Below are 12,589 nucleotides of genomic sequence, written 5' to 3'. Positions count from 1 at the left end.
CATGAAGAGAGCATGCATGATAAGGGGTGTTGAGTTGAGCATGCATGAAGAGGGAACAACTATGCTGAGACGAGAATGCAACCAAACACACCCTATATGCCACGCATGTTCATACCATTTGTGCTTTTCTACTTCACTTACTGCGCTACATTACTCAGGTTCGAACGTCCACTCCTAGGTACATGTCCGTCTCGTAGTTCCAGTCCCACGTGTTCTTCATATAGATGGAACGATCCTTGCATAACACATGCACCTTGATTCTAGATGTCTCGCGTGTTGGCAAAAGGATGAACAAAGCTCACGTAAAAAATAGAGTGGAAGAACATAGATTCCGGACGACCGAGAAGGAGCAAGGAACCTCGTGGTGGAGCGTCTGCACTCATAATATTTAATATTATTCAGCGATATAAAATTAACCAATCATCTCCGCGGTGGACTGGAAGAGTACGAAACATGGCAACCCAGTGTAGTTACATCATACTAGTACATGCCTAACCCACGCTATCACCATATTTCTTGACTTCCGTGCGACACCTATCTCTAGTAATCCAGCAGCCTGTATCGCTTCTCCCTCCTCGTCTCTATCAAAGTGCGGCGGGCTGGTGTTTCTGCCGTCTATTGAGGTTGGTTAACTATGACATGTTAGCGACATGCCAAGAGCATTCTAAAAAAATTCCTTTCACGTTCCGTTTTCAAAAAGAAAAAAATCCTTTCACGTTCCGCTTTGAGCAACTTGCATGTCCTATACTGCTCCTGTTTGATACTCTAACTTAGCTAGAGGTTAGACTAACACATGACTAACCCTGAACTAACTGTAGCCAAAGAGGTGTTTGGGTGACAGGGTTAGATTGACAATAAATGCACTTCATGGAGAGAGAAAAGTGATTTTTCAGTGGTCCCAATGAGAACTATCTCCAGTTAGCACCTCTTGGGTGGGATAGTTTTTTTGGTGGGTTCGGTGTAACTTGCTCCAATTTAAACCCTCATGCTTGGATACTTTAGGGCTATTTGATCCCCAACTAGCTCAAACTAACTCTAACCCATGGATCCAAACAGGGCCTATGGACAGTCTCGACGCGGAGCAGTCACGTGCACCGGGAAGCGGCGCTCTCTCGACCGTCGCGCCACTTCAAAGCCGGCGCTAGTGAGAGGTTGCCTCCGCTCTGGCCAGGCATTAATGCGGCACTGACGCTCCAGGGCGACGCTGACCGTTTCACGCGGGAAGCACGCGCTGGCAAGGGAGTATAGGTTTTGAACCATTTCAGGTGTAGTACTGGTAGTTTGCAAAACTACTCAATTATTGCACTCAGTTTCCTAAGAAATTGTGGTAAAAAACGTTACTCCATAGCCCGCTTCCCTTCTCCTTCCTCTTCCACCGCCCGCGCATGTCCGCGGGAAGCGACCGGTCAACCCTTATATAGGAGTGCTAGCACAAAAAGATGCATGCATGACCACTAAAATTTCCATATTAAAGCGCCGCTCCGGTGGGAGTATGGCGTATGTTGTTACCTTCGGCCAGTCCATGGCTACCGGGCGACAGCGACCAGAGAAGAAGCGGCGAGAGGGGAATGAATGCAGCTACTGTTTGGGTTCGCCTTCTGGCTTAAGTAAATGCGCAGCATCACGTGTACTCGCGGGTGCACAAATTGTAACATACGTGTCTGCTTAAGTGGGCGTCACGTAACTGGTGTGTGTGTGAGAGAGAGATTCTGAGAGACAGAGTGCGTGTGTGCGACTCTACTCTTCGGACATGTACTCAACATTTTGCATCGGGATATAAGTATAATGGTATTTACTTTAGATAGTGATTTACGTGGCCATGTTAACGTGGTTGTGTCAAAAAAATGTCACTTCCTGCTCCTGATTTGCGTTATATAATTACAAGCAAGATTCTCGTCCATTGCAGGGAACATCAATATGCATTTTTTTTACAAAACACCTGTTGTGATTAACCCATGCAGGAGTAATCCCATGTGTAAAAACTATGATATCTCGAGAATTTTATCGGAAAACTGGTATCTCGAGAATGTCATCGAAAAAATGAAAGATGAGAGATAAGGCGAGGAGGAGTGGAGCGTGGTGGTGACTGGTGGTCGGAATGGGCGGAGGCATGGGGATGGACGGCGCCGACAGGTGGCAGCGGCCACCATGCATGCTAGATTGTTCTAGAGACTTATTCCTTTTTTAATTGCTGAGCAATGAGGTTGCAGGAGATAATGATGTGGAGAGAGGTGCAGGTATCTTTTGTAAAATTATCATAGTTTGCTTTCTATCCTCAGATATAGATCATACAGTATGTATTACAAGATGGCAGGCACACCATCACTGCCAACTCATTTTTTTATAAGGGTACAGATGATAAGTTTGCTGACTACTAAAGTAAAGTGGAATTTGTCCATGTTATGCAAGTAAATAAAGGTGATTGTTTATCATATGGGTAAGGTTGGATGAAGGGTGGTAGGAACAAATGCTCCGCCTAGAGCATGTGTGTGTGAGATGGAGTCTTAGTGTGTGTGTGTGGGGTGTGTGTGTGAGAGAGAGAGGAGAGAGAGAGATGGAGTCTTAGTTTGTGTGTGTGTGTATGAGAGAGAGAGAGATGGAGTCTTACTGTGTGTGTGTGTGGGGGGGTGTGCGTGCGTGTGCGTGTGTGTTTGTGTGTGTGTGTGTGTGAGAGAGATGGAGTCTTAGTGTGTGTGTGTGGGAGGGGGGTGCGTGCGTGTGTGTGTGTGTGTGTTGCGGGGTCCTCTGTGGCGGATGTAATTTAAGTGTGCATGGCTTCATCATAGGGAGGTGATGTGTATGGCAGAGGCTACCAACGATGGGGTGCGAGAGAGAAAATGCCCGTAGAGAGGGAAGATAAGGTGTGTGCGCATGAGAGGATCCGACATCGAGAGAACGTGTTTGTTCGAGAGACACCGAGGAAGACTACTATATATCGATGGTGCATGTAGGCGGGAATTAAACAAAGGGATGGTCTTATTGGTTTCGGGGATATAGGGGAAGAGTGAGAGGTGGGGGGGGGGTAGCTAGAAAGAGATTGTTAAGTGTGAGTGTGTGTTTTACCCATCCAGGCGGAAGTTATGTGCACAAAAGAGGAGAACGATTCGATGTGGCATTAGGATTGAGGGTAATTAACTACGTATGGAGACATAGAGACCTTGAACGTGCATGTGTGAGAGGTATACATGTATATGTGGGATGTGTGTGTGTGTGCGCGCGCATGATCGAGATAAAAGAAAGAAGACATAAGTCATAAGATCAACGACATGGGAGAGACGGATCGGTATGACAATATGCATGCATGTGAGAATCCAGGGAAGAAGACCCGACAATTGAGCATGTGTTTTTGTCTTTAAGAGATAGTGGCGTGGGCTGGAGCATGCATCTATGGCGAGCAGAGGGAGTGAGGCGCAACGATTGTGCAAAAGAGACCAACCTATAAATGCATATGTATGGAGAGACATATATAGTGTGGGTGATAGGAAGCAAGACTCTGTGCGAGAAAGAAATGTTGACGGAGAAACTACAGATAGTACAGAGATGGAGATGCTAGCTAGAGGGACATCCACTAGTTTGGGTGTTGGAGATGAACGTCGGGTGGTTCAAAGGGTGAAGTTATATATGTGTGTGAGAGGGCACTTGACTGCATGTAGAGAGAAACATATGTAGTGTGCGTGATAGGAATCAAGAGTGAGGGCGAGAAAGAAGGTTGATGGAGAAACAGATAAATAGAAAGATAAAGATGCTAGCTAGTGTGCGTTAGAGATAGGAGTCGAGTGGATCAGAAGGCTGGGTTATGTGTGTGGGTGTGAGAGAGATAGAGAGAGGGTGCATGTGAGTCACATACAAACAGATATCAGAGAGAAATGAGATCCAGAGAGACGGAGTTTTGTGTCTGCGAGAGAGAAAGATATTTCACAACGAGAGTGATAGCTAGAGAGACATACCACTAGTAGAAAAATGGTCATTAGTCCCGGATCATAAGGGCCTTTAGTCTCGGTTTTCGAACTGGGACTAAAGGGTCGTTACTAAAGGCCCCCCCTTTAGTCCCGGTTCTTACACGAACCGGGACTAAAGGCCCTCCACGTGGCCGCTGGCTAGAGCTCCACCAGCTCCACCTTTAGTCCCGGTTGGTAACATCAACCGGGACTAAAGGTAATTTTTTTTATTTTTTTGAATTTTTTTATTGATTTTCAAATTTCTGATTTATTTTATAATTTAATCTCTAATCACCCACCCCTCATCACTTCTCAATTTAACCTCTAATCTCTAATGACCCCTCATCATTCCAAATCATCTATCTTCCTGACCGGTCACCCATCCCTCTCACTACTCCAGCCCAAGCACGCTTAACTTTCGGGTTCTATTCTCCTTCGTTTCCAAGTCTGCACTTGTTGTTTTCCTCACAATAGTAAGATGTCAATCTTATTAATCCTCGGGAGTTTAGCTTGAGCATGAAGTCACACATTTCACTGTTTGAGTTTGAAACTATTATTGTACAAAACAATAATTATTTAGTGACACTAATATTTCTTGAATAAATAGTTTGACCATAGTTTGACCAGATTTGACCAAAATTCAAAAAACATAATTATTTGGTAACACTAATATTTCTTGAATAAGTAGTTTGACCATAGTTTGACCATTGTTAGACCACAATTTAACCAGATTTGACAAAAATTCAAAAAAACTGAAATAATTATTTAGTAACACTAATATTCTTGAATAATTATTTATTAACACTAATACTTCTTCAATAAGTAGTTTGACCATAGTTTGACCAGATTTAACGAAAATACAAAAAATGAAATTTGAGCATAAGTTTTTTCCTTTTAGAATTTGAGGATTCTTAAAATTTGCAAACAGGCCGTAGGCCGTCAAAATCGGAAGCGGATTTTTGTTCTCAACATTTTGATATATTATACGTTTTTTTCTAACATCGTATGCAAAAGTTATAGCCGTTTTACATTTTCCCTACATTTTTTGCAAAACATGTCCAAATTTAAGTTTTTAAATTTTCCTAACTAGTAGATGTAGTAATATAACTACCTCTCGAAGGGTTTTATTTTTTTTGAAGTTTTTATCATTTTCTTTTGATTTTTTCAAAACAAAAAAGGCGATCCACCGGGGGGGTGGGTAGAGTTTGAAAATGGGACCTTTAGTCCCGGTTTGGGACACAAACCGGGACTAGAGGTCTAATCTTTAGTCCCGGTTTAAGACACAAACCGGGACTAAAGGGCATCGCACCCTTTAGTCTCGGTTCGTGTCTCAAACCGGGACTAAAGGGCTCAGGTGAACCGAGACTAATGCCTTAGCCGCACGAACCGGGACCAATGCTCACATTAGTCCCGATTCATGACTGAACCGGGACTAATGTGAATATTGCCCTGTGACCAAAGCCCTGTTTTCTACTAGTGTACGAGGGAACGCAAGATATCTCTAGGGAGAGAGGGTGTATGTGAGCGACATACAAGAGAACAATGGAGAAATATGAGACCCTGGGAGACAGAGTTTGTGTTTGTGTGTGTGAGAAAGAGATATTGAAGAGGAAGAGTCGTAGGTTCTCATATCTATGGAGTGAAAGACATCTCTGTATGAGGGGTGTGAGAGTGGCACACATGGGAATAGTAGAGAGAAATGAGACCCCGGGAGACAAAGTTTTGTGTTTGTGTGAGACAAAGAGATTCCACATGGAGAATCATAGTTAGAGACACAACGCAGGGAGCGAGATATACTTAGAGACAGATAGAGTGATGAAGGTCGAGGGAGAGAGTACCGTCAGTGTGTTACGAAGATAAAAGATCATTGTCGACATACAGGTAGCACGAGAGATACCTGAGAGACGATGAACGCGTATAGGTCCAGAGAGATAGTCCTATATAAGCATGAGTGATAGCTATATGAGACGAATATCTGGATTAAAGGGGATTCAAATATTTAAACTGGAGATCACGACATCGATAATATCATAATGCAAATTGGTGTATCAAACATGCATATTCATTTGAATTTGGGCACACGTGTAATGTTATATAGTTTATCAATATTGGTGATCCATAGATTCTTCAATTACAAACAATGCATGGTTTATATGCAATTAATGTCTAAACGGGATTACACTATATGTTGCGTGTGTGAAACACATTATACATGTTTGAGAAGTAAAAAAACCCGCATGAAACACACATTAATTGGAGACAGTTAGCGAGGAATGCATACATTGGATTTCAACATAAAGTGGTTTCAAATATTTGAAAATGCAAATTGATGGATACAACCTTATGAATCTGAGATCATGCCATTTGTAAATCATATTTATGTATAAATGGTGTTGTGCTTTTGAAAGTGTATATAAAAAAATGATGTATATACAATGTAATTCCAATTGAAAATGGATCCCGCCCGAAAAAATAGAGTACAAACGGGAATCGAATTGAGTTGGCACGGTAAACGTGCACTCTGCAAAATTTGAACGAAGCGGGGAAAGTCGCAGTAACCGCCCGAAACCAAAATCTGTGAGATGGAAATCACTACTGCCTATCCCTGCCACGCAAAGCCTATTTGCTGGATTTCTATAGGTTTCGATAGGGTTAGGTTTGTAATTTCACCCAAACGTGACGTAACCGCCTCTCACACGGATTCATACACGGTGGGCGCCAAAACATAGTGTGTCCTCGGCCGAAATCGACTCCCTCCCTGATTCATATTCATAGACGGTGGGTGCCAAAAACAAACTCTCGTCGACAAATATTTGGTGTATGCGGGATTACCGTCCTATCCCCAACCGACTAATGTTGCTGTGATGTAGTAGAAATTTGAAACGGGGGCTAAGTTTGTAAATTTCCTCGCATTTGAGACAAGCGCGCCCTGAATACATGGTTCCCCCCTTGCTCTCTACCTCCCTTTCCCCATTCGTACTCCGTGGGCACCAAAACACCCTCTCCACCCCACCCTCCTCCATCCGCCGCCGTCCTCCTCCACCACGCCGGAGCTGATACCCCGACGCCGCCGTCCATTACAAGAGATCGACCTCTCTCATCCACGGCTTCGGACCGGGATCCTAGCATCCCGTCCTCTCGCTTCATCCCCGCGGTCGTCCACCTTGCCGACGCCGCTCCTACGACCGTCTCGTCCACCGCGCCCCGCCGCCACCGTCTACCCTCCTAAATCTGCTTCCACGCCGCCGACAGCCATCGCTACCACAGCACCATCAAATTCTCAGTAGATGCGTACACGGCGCCGCACCAGAGGCGGTACTCTTTCATATCTGCTCAACTTATTTATCGCAGCAAGAAAATAGATCGCCACTGCTTTACTATGATTTCTTGTCTTGGTTGCGAAGTTGCCTTTGTCTGGTTTGCACCTTCAGATCCGCCATGGCACGCTCAAGACTATACTCCCAATGCTTATGGTTTTCCCCTTTTATATTCCACACTAGTTAAATCACAGTAGACTAAATTTCAAAATTGGGCCAGTCGATTTTTCAGAGCTCGCCGGAGTTCGCCGGTGCGATCGAAGGGGCTCGGGTGGTTGTGGGGCCTCGCCAAACGAAGAAAACTCGACGTGGGTTGGGGTTGGGGTTGGGTGTGGGTGGGGTTGGGGGTGGCGGAGGAACACAGGTGGTGGGGGGCGGTTGTCCGGCCGGCGGCCTGTGCGGTGTTCTATATGGGAAGAATCAGAGACGAGGAAGAAGAAGGGTTAGGAGACGTAGGATCTTCATCCAACCGCCTGAAATGGTCGAGAGACAGCTGGGAGTTGCATTCTTAATGCGCTCTGGTTCATCATGTGTGGGCACTGCACGACCAACATTTTATTATCCAAAATCTGCTTGCTCTTCTTTACCATGTTCCTCTTCCGTTCTTCTTTAATACGTACTCTCTCCGTTCCTAAATACAAGTCTTCGTATAGATTCCACCATGGACTACATATGGAGAAAAATGAGTGAATCTACACTCTAAAATGTATCTGGATACATCTGTATGTGATCCATAGTGGAAATACCTACCAAGACTTATATTTTGGAACAGAGGGAGTATGATAGTAGTACAGTATGTTCCTTGTACTGAAGATGAGCAGGGACATTTGCAGTGTAGAGGTCTATACGGTCGGTTGTGATGGACACTTTGAGCCTCTTTGATTCGTTGGATCTTGTAAACATAGGAATAGGATTTGTAGAGGCCTGCCCACTTGAATCCTATAAGAATTAGCAAGGAAATGCGGGGAGCTGTGTCACCTTTGAGAGTTACACTGATATTAACAGTATCGCACCTTCACTTGAAGAGAGCTGGTATCCGAAGCCTTTCTAGCCGTACCGGCAATACTAGCACATATATTCCAGCAAGTTCCACTTTGCTGATTTTACTCTGATGCTTAAGGTTTTCCCGTTATATCTACACTATGATCTGTGTAGCTTCTTTGTGTCGCACTAGCAGCAGTCCACTCTTGAAGCTAAACACTGCAATGACTTACAAAATTGGCACCAAGGCATTGAGTGCCATTCTGGATGCAATGAAACTCATACGCTCCCCGCCTGTTGATTCTTGTTCAGAATATGATCCTAATGACTATTCTAACCTCGAGGAGTCAAAGGCAGATGGCCTGTCCTGTTTTCCCATCAAGGTGCCTGTTCTAATTTGGCAATGTTTTATTTATTGTGGGTATCTTGCATATGTTGTCTTGCATTTCTTCTACTTTGTTGCACCGCCATCTGCTTAGTTTACTCATCATATATGTCAAGATGCCATGCCCATCCATTTTCAATACATATTCCATATGTCATCATACCATGTTTTTCCACTCAAATGCTGTTCTTGTGCATCAGACATGAAAAAGGAAGAGGGTGATTGCCAAACCTGAAGGAGCACCAGCAAAGTCCTTGAAAACGTGGTGGTGCCGGAGAAATCAGGCAGCACCCCACTTATATTGGCTGTACAACCAATGACACAAAACATAGGACCGACTCCAGCAGACTGTACCCATACTTCACTGGCCACACCACTAGCCCCACCACACAGGACATGCACTCCAGCAAAAGGTATACCGATTTTATTTTCCATAGCACCAGCTGTACCACAGAAAAATCCCACTCCACCGAAAAGTACAGCAAGTCCACCGGCCGAAGACCTATCCCAACTGCAGAGACGGCCAAATCTTGCAGATTGGAACCCCATTCCATTTATTCCCAGTTTAAGAGACAATGCTTTCAATGTTGTTAGGGACTACGTGCATATATTCCCATCATGGGAAGATTATTGTGAAGACAAACACCATTTTCACATCTTCCTGTCCAACTTACGTGTAAGTGCTATTATTCATGGTTATTATTTTCTTGTTTTTTGCTGATTGAACACATCAATGATTTACATTACATTGTTGTAACTAGGCGAGGGTCAATCTGGATAGTCATGACGAGCAAAGCTTGCTTGTGCTTTTCAAGGAAGCATTGCAGCAGTATTGGTGTTACCTGAGGAAATCACACTTTGATGGCAAGTCTATAAACGAATTTCCAATGAAGTCTCCCGTGCTAAATTTAGAAGACATTGAATGGAAAAACCTTGTTATGCACTGGTCTCGTTCCCAGGATGAGGTACTGTCTATGAAATCACATGACAATTTGAACTTCTACTTTTCCGCATGTGCCTTATGGATCTTTTTTTGCAGGAAATCTGCTCGAAGAAGAATTCCGGTTTGACAAGAACGACAGGATATCGCAAATATGTTGCCCGCTGCTTTGCTCTTGTTAGTACATGTTGTCCTGTATCATTGTACTTGCATACATACCTGGCTCATTATGTGACAACAGTATGCATGATAGCTTGCTTATCAATTGTTCGCTCCAAATTATCTGATCTGTATGAATGGTTACATTAGTGTAGAATATATCCAATGCCAATGTTTTTTTAGCTCTGCATTGTTCTTGTAAGTACATGATGTCCTTTATCAGTGTACTTATAATGACAGGTAGTTGTTCATGTACCATCACTCTGCAGCTTATTTTCCTTTGCCCTCCATTTTCTACACATCAGATCTATATTTACTCTTACCATAAGGTTGGTACTGAAGAAGTTTAGCTGTGCATTGCTCTTGGATGTACCTTTTGCTTGTATCGCTGCACTTACATTTATAGCTACTTGGTTATGTAGCATCACTCTTCATCTTATCTTAAATATTCTCCATTTTTTCGTATATTATCACATCTATATTTACTCTTAACAAAATGTAGAATAAAGGCAATGCTTTTGAAGAAGATTTTGTGGTAAACTTCTTGAATTGCCCCCCCATCAGCATGGACAAGGCCTTTATAGAGTCTGTCTTCACCAATAATGTAAGTTTGTCCATCTCAAGCCTTCAAACTTTGTTGTATATATTTTTTTGACCAGAGAACAGTAGGGCAACAACCCTACTGTGTGTCATTTTTCATTAATATAAGAAGATCAAGCAACAAAGTCTTACAATGGTTGTTGGGGAGACAACCAGAAAAGGAAAATTACAAGATAAAAAGAAATGGGAAGAAAAGGAAATCTAAATTATTGGAATTAAATGTTGTCAATCCAGGATGACATGCCATCTTTCAGAGATGGTTTAGCTCTCATCATGGTAATATTGAAAGTTCTGATAAAATCAAATTTGCATTCATTAATAGAGCAAGGTATCCCCTCAAATATCATCCCATTTCTTTGATTCCAAATGCTCCAACAGTCCACTATCATGATTTCCATAAAATGTTTGATTTTGTATCTGTGATTGGCATCCATGATCATACTGTGAATATCCAAGTCCGAATTCCATTCAAATCCAATGTCCCACCAGAAACCTTGACTAAATGGACAAGTGAAGAGGAGGTGCATTCTGTCTTCCATGTCTTCTGCATTACATAACACACATGTAGTGGAATCAAGATGCATGCTCTTTCTAGTTAAGAGGTCACATGTGTTAATCCTGTCATTAAGCATAAGCCAGCAAAAAAATTTATGTTTAGGAAGGCAACATGATTTCCATATCCATTTAAAAGTAACTGCAGCATCTTCACCCTTCGTAAGAAATTGATAAATCATCTTGGTCATGCTATTGTTGTTACTCCAATTGAAATTCCAAATGTCATGATCCTGGTTGTGCCTGATGACATTTAATTCACCAGAAAGTTGATGAAATTGATGATGTGCTTGAACGGATAGGGGTAGTTGAAATAAGTTATATAAATTATCCATATCCTTGGCATCCTTGATAGATATATTTTCCTTATAAGTAAAAGAGTGTAGCTTAGGAAACTTTAGCTTCATAATGTCACCATTCCATTTATCCTCCCATAGCATACCGGTATCCCCATTTTTAATATCACAAGTTGTCATATCTCTGAAGTAATCATACATTTTCATGCAATCTCTCCACCAAAAAGAGCCTTTGTTCCTGTTAGAATGAGGGGCTTCATTATTCTGATAATGTGCCTCCCAAATAAGATTAACCCAGGGTACATCCATCTTGTTGTAAAATATGTATAGATGTTTAATAAGTAGGGCTTTGTTATGTTCTCTCAAATTCAGAACTCCAAGACCCCCTTGATTTTTAGGCTTACAAATCATCTGCCAGCTTGCCAAACATTTGCCTCCTTTATTAATATCCTTTCCATACCATAAGAAATTTCTGCTTGATTTATCAACATGATCTAGGATGATGATATGCACTTTGAGAGAGCACATAGCAAATATTGGCATTGAAGCAACAACTGAATTGACATAAGTAAGTCTGCGAGAATAATTCATGAATCTAGCAACCCCAGATAATCTTTTGTCAATTCTAGATATGACAGGGATGAGATCCTGTACTGATGGTTTTGTGGTGCCCATGGGAAGAGCTAGGTAGGTGAAGGGAAGACTCTCAACCTTGCATCCAAATAATGTGGCAAGTTTGGTGACCTCTTGATGATTTACATTGATGGGAATCATGGAGGATTTGCTGAAGTTAACAAAAAGACCCGTGGATAGACTGAAAAGATTCAGAAGGTATTTGAGGTGGTTTAGCTGGTCTTCATTAGCAGGCATAATCAACAAAGTATCATCAGCATACTGTATGATTGGATAATCTTGACCATATGCATGATTTATAGGAAGAGATAATTCTCCATTTGACCAGGCAGTATTAATAACTGATTGTAGAAGATCTGCTGTAATAACATATAATAAAGGGGAATGAGGGTCACCTTGTCTGACCCCTCGCTTGCAGATGATTTTTTTCCTGCCACTCCATTAAGTAGGACAGAAGTGGATGCAGTTTGGAGAATATTGTCAACCCAATTGACCCATCTAGGTCCAAAACCTTTGGCTTTGAGCATAGCAATAATGGTTTTGTATTCCACCTTATCAAATGCCTTTTCAAAATCCAACTTTAAAATGATGGTAGGTTCTTTTGATTGATGGCATAGATGGAGATATTCAAAGGCATAACCCAAACAGTCTTGAATATTTCTGCCTTTGATAAACCCATATTGATTCTGATGTATAACTGAGGTGATAATTTTCTGAGCTCTGTTAGCCATAAGCTTAGTAATAATTTTTAATGGAAGACTAACCAGGGAAATAGGTCTAAAATCATT

Source organism: Triticum urartu, chromosome 2A, assembly GCF_056163025.1.
Source record: "Triticum urartu cultivar PI428250 chromosome 2A, HENAU_Tu73, whole genome shotgun sequence".
NCBI classification, from domain to species: Eukaryota; Viridiplantae; Streptophyta; class Magnoliopsida; order Poales; family Poaceae; genus Triticum; species Triticum urartu.
The sequence above is the reverse complement of the archived record's forward strand: the minus strand, read 5'-3'. Positions refer to the sequence as shown.